This window comes from Trachypithecus francoisi, unplaced genomic scaffold, assembly GCF_009764315.1.
Source record: "Trachypithecus francoisi isolate TF-2019V2 unplaced genomic scaffold, Tfra_2.0 Lachesis_group12, whole genome shotgun sequence".
Classification (NCBI taxonomy): Eukaryota; Metazoa; Chordata; class Mammalia; order Primates; family Cercopithecidae; genus Trachypithecus; species Trachypithecus francoisi.
This window is the reverse complement of record NW_022681457.1, coordinates 58,744,424-58,754,581: the sequence shown is the minus strand read 5'-3', so window position 1 is coordinate 58,754,581 and position 10,158 is coordinate 58,744,424.

The window sequence follows — 10,158 nt, the reverse complement described above, 5'->3', positions numbered from 1 at the left end:
TACTATTATAAATAGATGAACAAACTTAGAGGGAAAGATGGGTCAAATAGGTGAGCAGGGGAGGAATTTTCAGCAGAGGCATGGAAATTAAAAGCTCAAAAATACTTTCAGTGTTCCCTGTGATGGTAAATACCTGCATGTTCCGATTTAACAATTTTTTTTTTTCCTGAGAGACAAGGTCTTGCTCTATTTCCCAGGCTAGAATGCAGTGGTGCGATCACAACAGCCTCAAACTCCTGGGCTCAAGCAATCTTCCTATCTCAGCCTCCTGAGTGGCTGGGACCATAGGTGCATGTCATCATGCCTGGGTAATTAAAAACATTTTGGTAAAAATGGGAGTCTCACTATGTTGCCCAGGCTGGTCTTGAACTCCTGGCCTCGAATGATCCTCTCACTTTGGCCTCCCAAAATGCTGGGATTACAGGCAGGCATGAGCCACTGCACCCAGGCAGACTTAACACTTTTATAACTACTGAGAATACTTCCCCAGACCATACACACTCTTCCTTTTCTTTTCTTCTTTTTTTTGAGACAGAGTCTTGCTCCGTCACCCAGCCTGCAGTGTAGTGGTGCCATCTCAGCTCACCGCAACCTCCGCCTCCCCGGTTCTGGCGATTCTTCTGCCTCAGCCTCCCGAGTAGCTAGGACTACAGGCATGCGCCATCATGCTCTCTAATTTTTGTACTTTTAGGAGAGATGGGGCTTCACTACGTTGTCCCGGCTGGTCTCAAACTCCTGACCTCAAGTGATTTGCCTGCCTCGGCCTCCCAAAGTGTTGGGATTACAGGTGTGAGCCACCCTGCCCAGCCACGCTCTTCCTTTGTAATCATCTGGTAAATATTCATCTTCCTCAAGCCCTGAAACCTCTTTGGGGCCCTGTGTCTAGCTTAGCACATGAAGGAATCCCTGGGGACCCCTACCAATCTCCCTGCAACCAGGTACCACTGATGCTAGAGAGAGAGGGACCCTGGGAGAAGCTCTCTGGGTGCTGTGGGGCCTGAAGGCTGCTTCACTGCAAGGAGCCCTCAGCTGTCTGAGGCTTCAGGGGCTTCAGCTGTCTGAAGTGCTGGGACATGGAGATTGTCAGCTTGTAGAATGTCCCCCTTCTGGTCTGGACTTGGTGTCATTTCCATCTTCTTCATACTGTTACTAGTCCTGTGGTCCCAGCCACTCAGAAGGCTGAGACAGGAGGATCGCTTGAGCCGAGGAGTTAGAGGCTGCGTTGAGCTAAGATTAAGCCACTGTACTCTAGCCTGGATGACAGAGTGAGACCTTGTCTATAAGAGAGGGAAAAAAAATATCAAATCTGTATGTGCAGGCATTTACCATTACCTCATTCCTGAAGCTTCAACCCTGCCTGTCAATGCACAATTCCGAGGACCGGCCCTCATTTCATACCTGGCGCTTATCTGCAGAGCAGCAGGGGCTGGGGCTGGGGTGCAGCTGCTCTCTTTGTGAGCTTGAGGAAGTTCCCCTATTTCTCTCGCGTCTTTAGGCTCCTTGAGGATCCCCAGAAGCCATGAGCCTCTGCGTGGAGGATACAGCTTTAGCACACACCTGTGGCCTCTGTTGGCCTTTCCTTTTGGAGCACTGGTGTGGCTTTGAAGGTTGCCCCTGGCTTCTTTCCACCCGGAGCCAAATAGTAAAACACGACCCAGCATTGCAATGCTGAAAATTGGGTTATAATTCTCAGATTGTTAGGTTTCTACCATCTTATATTGTATTCAAGAATATAGGGAATTCTGACCGGGCGCGGTGGCTCATGCCTGTAATCCCAGCACTTTGGAGGCCAAGGCGGGCAGATCACTTGAGGTCAGGAGTTTGAGACCAGCCTGGCCAATATGGTGAAACCCCGTTTCTAGTAGAAATACAAAAATTAGCTGAGTGTGGTAGTGCTCGCCTGTAATTCCAGCTACCTGGGAGACTGAACCATGAGAATTGCTTGACCCTGGGAGGCAGAGGCTGCAGTGAGCTGAGATCGTGCCACTGCACTCCAGCCTGGCAACAGAGTGACACTTGATCTAAATAAATAAATAAATAAGGCTTCTTGACACCTGGACAAGAACTGCCTTTAATATTAATTTGGCCATTTGGACTATGACAGGTTATTTTGGCATTTATATTTATTGGTTTACATATTTTCTCCCCCGGGGAGGTCTTGGAATATTAGACATAAAAGGTGCCCAAGGTCTGCAGCGGTGTTCTCCGGCCTGTCACTTGGTGGCATTCTAACACAAGGAATGAGACGTTGGCTTGCAGCTTCTTTCCTCAGTCTGGGAATTATTTCCCTCCACACCTGTCAAAAATCCAGTTTACTGGCCACTTCAAAGAATCATAGCCCTTGTGACTAGAAACTGCAGACATCCAGAAGCTAAGGGCATTTCTCTATAAACAATGTAATGGTTTTGATCAACACCTCCAGAATAGACAGGACAGAGTCAAGTGGTTTAAATAAGATAGAGGGGAAAAGGAGAGAGAAATTACGAGACCCTGGGGAAGAGGCAGGATTGTCGATGACATTTGGAAATTGATGGTACGTCAGTGAGGTGGAAGGAGAGGGGGAGTGCTTCCAGATGGCAGGATTCACAGCTAGATTGTGGCTGTTACGAGACAGGGCTGCTTTGAGGAAGGTGAGGGATTGATTTCCACTCCTGTCTTTTTTTTTTTTTTTTCTTTTGGAGGTGTCCTTTACCCCTTTTACTATGAAATGATTTTCTGCCCAGTGACCTTGTTATTACAATGGAGAGAGACACTCATACCGCAAAGTAAGTAATACAACACTGGGCAGTGAGGTATACACATGAGCTCATGAATTTCATGTGACAAGTGTCCTTTTCCATATAAAGGTAGAAATGGAGACAAAAGGAACTGAAGTTACTTAGCAAAATTGCTACCAATTAAGCTTGATTTTTTGAGGTTAGTGACTATCTGGTGATATTTATTGATGACATCTGGGTTAGGAGACTAGCTTGCGATTTTTCCCTCCTCTTTATCAAGGAAAAGCAAGTAATTGTGGAGGAGAGGCCAAAGGTGGAGGGGATAGTGGGAATGGTAAACTCTGCCACGCTGTTATCACAGTGCTGCCTGTCACCATCGTGCATCCGTGGTGTGGGTGCCGGGCAGACGCACAGACAGCGTTTGAGAAAGAGTACATGAATGACTGAACGTCTGAAATCAACTGAAAGGCACCAAAAAGGTGGCCTCCTAATCAGTGTCATTCCAGAGGCATCATAAATGCTGGTCCCCCATCTGCAACAGTGTACCAAACTGGGAGCCCCTGCTCCAGGAAACCACAGTGCTTGACATTCAAACAATGGAGAGTCATTCTTTTAGGTGGAGCATTGCTTTCTGCAGGGTCTTATTTTGAAATGCAAATACCCTCAGCGTGGGTAATAAATAAACCCTGCAGTGTGACAAGGTGAGCCTCTTGCCGGTCAGCTGAGGCATGACTAATGGAGTCAGGCTGGGGGCTGGGGGTAGGGGCAATAGGAGCCCTGGGGGGAGATAAAAAGCCGGGAGACTTGAGATTGGTAACACGTGGACGATTTCACCCTTTTGCCTTCACACTGGAAACCTGGAGCTAGAATTTCCGCTGCCGTGGACAGATACCCAGAGAGCTTGACTTACTTTGGTTGGATATAACTGGGGAGAAGTAAATTGTTTTCTTTCCTTTTTACTCCCTGGTCCACCTCCCGCAGAGGATCCCAATAAACTGCGGCACTAAGACAGTGGCCTAGAGGGGCCGGACGTGGGGAGCCCACTGGTTCCTGCCACTTCTATAAAGTGGGCCACTGGGCCTTACCTAGCTGTGGCAGGCACTGAGTTCTGTCTGCCCTGAGGCTGGTTGCTATAGGAGGTGCCTGATTTCCCCTTCCTCTTGGAGACACATGAGTTTTCCTTGGAAGCACGGGACACACGTTTCTCACTGTGCTTGAAAGACTGTTATTAATGCGAATCCCCAGCAGAGAACAGGCCCTGAGGTCTATGGGAACTGCATGCATAGAGGCACATCAATCCACCCTGATGCCTGGGGAGGCCCTTCCTTTTTTCCTTTTTTATATTAGGTCATTGATCAGCAACATTGATCAGAAAAAATTATGCCTTGTTGGCCATATTCTTGGATGAAGATCAATGATGTGAATTCTCAGTACATCAATTTGTGTACTGGGCGCTAATTGGAAGGGATGAAGCTGTGTGATGAATCACTGCGTAGGGCCCAGGGCAACCACACCGTTGGAGGGGGTCCAGGAAATTTGATTTGACCAACCTACTCAACAGATGAAGTGGGAAAGTGCACCTGGCAGAGGGGCCCTGAAGACAGAGGTTTAAAAGCCGTTCCGATCCCCTAATACCAGTGATGCTTGATGCTCCCTGGGTGGCAATGACGAGGAAAAAATGACACAGCAGAACTTTGAGCAGCCTCGGCTCCTTGTGCTTCAGACAACAGCCTCCTCTGTCTTCCCCTGCAGCGGCATTTTCATTCCCAAACCCAGTATTTTATCACCACTGTGAGAAAACTTTACATTGAAAGATGGAAATTGACTCTATCAAATATAGACAGTGCCAGAAATAATCCAACAGCAAAGGCTTCCAGGGTTTTATTTATTTTTTATTTATTTACTTTTGAGATAGAGTCTTGCTTTGTCATCCAGGCTGGTGTGCAGTGGTGTGATCTCGGCTCACTGCAACCTCTGCTTTCTGGGTTCAAGCAATTCTCATGCCTTAGCCTCCTGAGTAGCTGGGACTACAGGCATGCCCCACCATGTCTGGCTAATTTTGTATTTTTAGTAGAGACGGGGTTTAGCCATGTTGGCCAGGCTAGTCTTGAACTCATGACCTTAAGTGATCCACTCACCTCAGCCTCCCAAAGTGCTGGGATTAGAGGTGTGAGCTACCGCGACCAGCCCATAGGGTTTTAGATTGAGTGTTGTTGACCTATTGCATTTTAAAAAATGCCTGTGTGTGTGTGTGTGTGTGTGTGTGTGTGTGTCTTTATTCCTGTGGGCCTGAGGAACTGTCACCTTCATGAGTAGTACTTGTTATGGTCTGAGAGCAGGTGCAGAGTGTTTTGACAGCTGGCCAGCAAGAATGGATCAGAACAGCCTCACTCACTGGGCTGTAGGATTCTTAGGTGTCAGCGCCTCTGCTGTGGGGTTTCGAGTTTGCCGCGTTGACTCGAGACGATGCCCTTCAGATGAGGAGTGGCCGCTACAGAGAGTGGGTCCAGCTGGAATCACGGTCTCTAGTCCAGCCTGGCCATTCCTCTGGCAGCTTTTCTAGGCACAGGTTTTTGCTGAAACTTCTAGATTCTCAGACACTAAGTTGGGGAGATCCTGTACCCATGACAACTCACCTCTTTACCACATTTGTCTGATGTCGATTGTCTTGGAAGAATATCTTGTGACTCCTGGGTCTAGGGCACCCTAATGTTTTCGTTTTCCAATTGCCTGTTTGACTGCAACAGGGTAGGGGATTTTCCAGCAGATATTATTGTTGTAATAACCAGGTGTTATTTGTAGTGGGACCGAAAAGGCAAGACATTAGGTTTCGATGAGCTCAAAAGGGAATGTGTTCAGACGATGTCACCAGTCTGACCGTCAGGGTGCACTGGGTGGTTGAGGGAAGAGGTGAGGTGGGTTTCTGCCTCCTTGCGATTTCTCATGTACTCTCGATAATGCTGCCGCTCCCCACCCAGTAGCAGGAGGGTGAGCCAGGTGGTCCTGAAGGTCCCCCTGGCTTGAGGACGTCAGGGGTCCCTCGGGGCTGTGGGATAAGTCAGAGGCATCAGGACTGCCCGCTGTGGACTGAACTGTGCCCCTTCCCCAAATTCCTACGTTGAAGCCCTAGCCCTTAATGTGGTGGTTTTGCAAATGGGGTCTTTGTGAGATGATTAGGTTGAGATGAGGCCATAAGGGTGGGACCCTCGTGATGAGAGTAGTGTCCTTTTAAGAAGAGACAGTAGGGCCAGTGCAGTGGCTCATGCCTGTAATCCCAGCACTTTGGGAAGCTGAGGCAGGTGGATCACTTGAGGTCAGGAGTTCGAGATCAGCCTGGCCAACATGGTGAAACCCTGTCTCTACTAAAAATACAAAAATTAGCCGGGTGTGGTGGTGGGCGCCTGTAGTCCCAGCTATGTAGGAGGCTGAGGCAGGAGAATCATTTGAACCCAGGAGGCAGAGGCTGCAGTGAGCCAAGATCGTGCCACTGTACTCTAGCCTGGGTGACAGAGCGAGGCTCCATCTCAAAAAAAAAAAAAAAAAAAGGAAGAAGAGACAGCAACGTGTGTGTATGTGCTCTCTCTGCCATGGTGCCATGGAGAGCACAATGGCCACCGGCTCCCTGATCTCGAACTTCCAGCCTCCAGGACTGTGAGAAAATAAACAAAATAAACTTCTGTTGCTTAAGCCCCCTGTCTGTGGTATTTTATTGTGGCCTCCTGAGCTTCCTAAGACATTTTCCAGGGAGGTTCAGATGCCCGTGTCTGCAGAGGAAGGCGATGTTCTAGGCCAGGAAGCCGTCAGCTATAGCCAAGAGGCAAGTTTGGGCTTGGACCCCGAGTCTCGGACTCTCCTTCTCTAATTTCCCTTAGGCACACCAGGTTTCTCCTCTTTCTACCCTGTAGACTCCTCACTTAATTTCTGCTCAGAAAAAAAGGTCAGAGAAATTTAACTTTATCCTTAACAGATTTCTGCACTTTTTGGGAAAAAAAAGAAATCCAACAAATGTCCCTCCAATGGAGTCTCACTCTGTTGCCCAGGCTGGAGTATAATGGTACTCCTGTAACCTCCTCCTCCTGGGTTGAAGCAATTCTCCTGCCTCAGCCTCCTGAGTAGCTGGGATTACAGGCACCTGCCACCACAGCTGGCTAATTTTTGTATTTTTAGTAGAGATGGGGTTTCACCCAAACTCCTGCTCTCAAGTGAGCCTCCTGCCTCGGCCTCCCAAAGTGCTGGGATTACAGTTGCCAGTGACACCTTCTACAGCTAAAGGCAAACGTAATTTCTCTACTCAAGGACTGGCAGGATAAAACCTGCAACTCGGGGTTCTCCTATCAGGAACTGAGACAGGTCTGCGATTATACCCTTCTGCAAGCTGACAGGTGAGTCTGCCACAGTTTCATGGATGCTGACAGAAGACACAAGACTCCTGGGTCAGAAACAAAGGGCTTTATTCTCACAGCAAAAGCAGTAGAGTATCAGTATTTTTGTGTACTGATTCTCTGAGTTCCAATTCCCCAGGGCAATGCAGAGGGCTGAGGGAAACTGCACATGCAGTGGGTTTTGTTCGAGGCAAGGAACTCTTAGGGTCCCTTACTTTTTAAATAGTGGGCTGTCAGCGTGCCTGCCCTTTGCAAATCTCTCTCTGTCTTCCAAAGCTGTTCACTGTATGAATAGCCTTGAAAAGATAGTCTACCACAAGGGCCAACAGTGCTTCTGCTCACAAGATGTGCAGAAATGTGGGACACTCATGAATTACCTACCAACATCCCCGTGGTCTGTGCCCCTAACCTTATCTCTCGTCACTCCATCTCACACTTCATGCTGGGTCATGACAAACTCCTTGTCACCCCTGTCTTTCTGGGCTGTTTGTTCATGAAGACTCAACAGCTTGGATTAGCCTTTCTTCCTTCCCAGCCACTCCCTGCACACCCTTTGAAATCCCCTCTGTCGAAAGCTTTCCCCAATAGACCATGAACTCCTTGAGGTTCCTGTGCCCTGAGGGGAGGTTGTGGTGTATTTTTCCTGAACAAAGATCCCTTTCTCAGTTCTCCAAGACCATTTAGAGTCAATAACATGCTAACCAATCCTGAGTGAATTCCCATTTGAGTGTAGCTGATCTTTCCGCATGAACATCTCGCTTAGCTGAATGAAAGCCTATTGGGGACTGGGGCTCTGCATTGGATGCCTCGGCAGAGTGGCAGGTGGGTAGAGGACACATGTGAAGTCCTCGCTGATCAGCAGGTGGCTGGAAGCCTGTGGCTCAGCAGGGACAGTGAGCTGGCCGATCAGACGCGTGCTGCCCATCTGTGCTGCAGTGAGGTCTCTCCTGGATGTGGAGGCTGCTTGCTGGACCCAATTTCCTGAAATTGATTGCATTGACTTGTGGGCTTTTTTTGCAAGTAACTGTTGTCTCTGCAAGAAGCAGTCCCCGAATCACATCAAATGACTTGAGATCTGGGTTGAGATGGTTTCTTTTAATTAAAAAGCTGTATTTCTCATCTTGAGTTGAGGAAGGAAATTTCTGGGAGAAGGAAACACAGCTGTGCTCCCAGGATTTCTCTCATCCAGAAAGACAGAAATTCAAGTGAATCTGGTAAGTGTTCATGCAGCATTTACAGTGTGTGGGATATTAGGGACATAGACACAGGAAGAATGATTAATTATAATCTGGTCTTCTCTGCCCTCAGGAAGCTTCTGCCCAGCAGGGTGGGATCAGGGCACCGAGTGAGAGCAAGTCTTGCAAGTACCAGGGGATAAAGAGGAGACAAGACTTGTTCGCCTGCGTCTGGAAGTGGAGTGTTTCCATTTATTACTGCACAAGCAATTACCCCAAAACGTAGTAGCTTAAAAGGACATTTCCTATTTCAGTTTCTGCAGGTCAGGAACTTCGGAATGGCTTAACTGAGTAGTCCTGCCTCAGGGTTTTCCAACTTGCAGTCCACATGTCAGCCAGAGCTTTGTTCATCTGTAGGCTTGGCTCTGGGTGTAGCATCCAGTCCCAGGATGGGCCCCACACAGGGATGTGGGTAGGGGTCCTAAGTTCCTTGCCATTCTTTGAGGACGGTTTTGAGTATATCTTCAGCTGGCTTCTCCAGAGTGGATGATCCAATAGCTAGCAAGGCAGGAGCTGCAGTGTTTTTCATGAACGACTCTCCAAAGACACCATTATTTCCGCAATGTTCTATTTTCGCATGAGCCAGTCCTGCTTGGTGTGGGAGAGGACCACAATACCAAGAGGCAGGGGTCACTGGGGACCATTTTGCAGGTGGCTACTGCATGGTTGTTTCCTTCTAGCAAAAGGATATGGGGTGGAGAACAGAGAGCTCAATTCCCCCATGTCTCCCGCCTGAACAAACTAGCAGCCTCTGCAAAAGCTACTTTGGAAAGCACTGCCTCAGGCCCTAGGCGGCAGGGAGCGCTCCGAGACTGCCTCGAAGACATTGCTGGTGCCGGCTTGCAAACGTAGGATGCTCTGTTTCAAAGGGCTTTCCTGGCGGAGAGGCAGGGGAGGCAGCAGGGGGCCTCCAGAGCCTGCTCCCGCTGTGACTTCTTGTGGTTCTACACTTTGCACCTTCAGAGTGGATGCTTCCCCTGGCCTTCATCTAAGCTGCAGTTCATGTCTCTAAAAAAAATATAAAGCTTTTGCTTTGCTGACCTAGATTGGTCTCAGCAAAAGCAAAGATGCATTTTCTCCCAGGGCCCAAGTCAGTCAGCCATTTAAGTGAAGTTTATTTAACAAAGGGAATAGTTCCAGTTGAATTCTCGAGATGAAACTGTGGGTTCATTTGCAGCTACATGGAAGGTTGAGGGGAAGCTAATGAAAATGGTTTTTCTCAGCCTACATGATTGATATGGTGTGACTGTGTCTCCACCCAAATCTCATCTTGAGTTGTAGTTCCCATGATCCCCACATGTCGTGGGAGGGACCCGGTGGGAGGTAATTTAATCAAGGGGCCAGTTTTCCCCCATACTATTCTTGTGATACTGAGTTAGTTCTAAAGAGGTCTGATGGTTGTATAAGGGGCTTTCCCCTTCGCTCAGCTCTCATTCTTCTCTCTCCTGCTGCCATGTGAAGAAGGACATGTTTGCTTCCCCTTCCACCATGATTGTAAGTTTCCTGAGGCCTCCACAGCCATGTGGAACTGTGAGTCAATTAAACCTCTTTCCTTTATAAATTACCCAGTCTCAGGCAGTTCTTTATAACAGCATGAGAATGGACTAATAAAATGATGCACCAGTGTTTCCAGAATGACATGTTCAGCTTCCAAGCTTGAGGCTTGCCATGTCTCTCCTTCATACACATACCCTGTGAAGATGAAATTCCATGACAAAAGCACATTTGGGTCAAGTTTCCTTGGGTCTGTGTGCTCCAATCCTGGGGCAGTCCTCCCACAGCTGTTGCCTTTGGGTGGGCCCCTGCAGATTTCTTGCAGGGGAC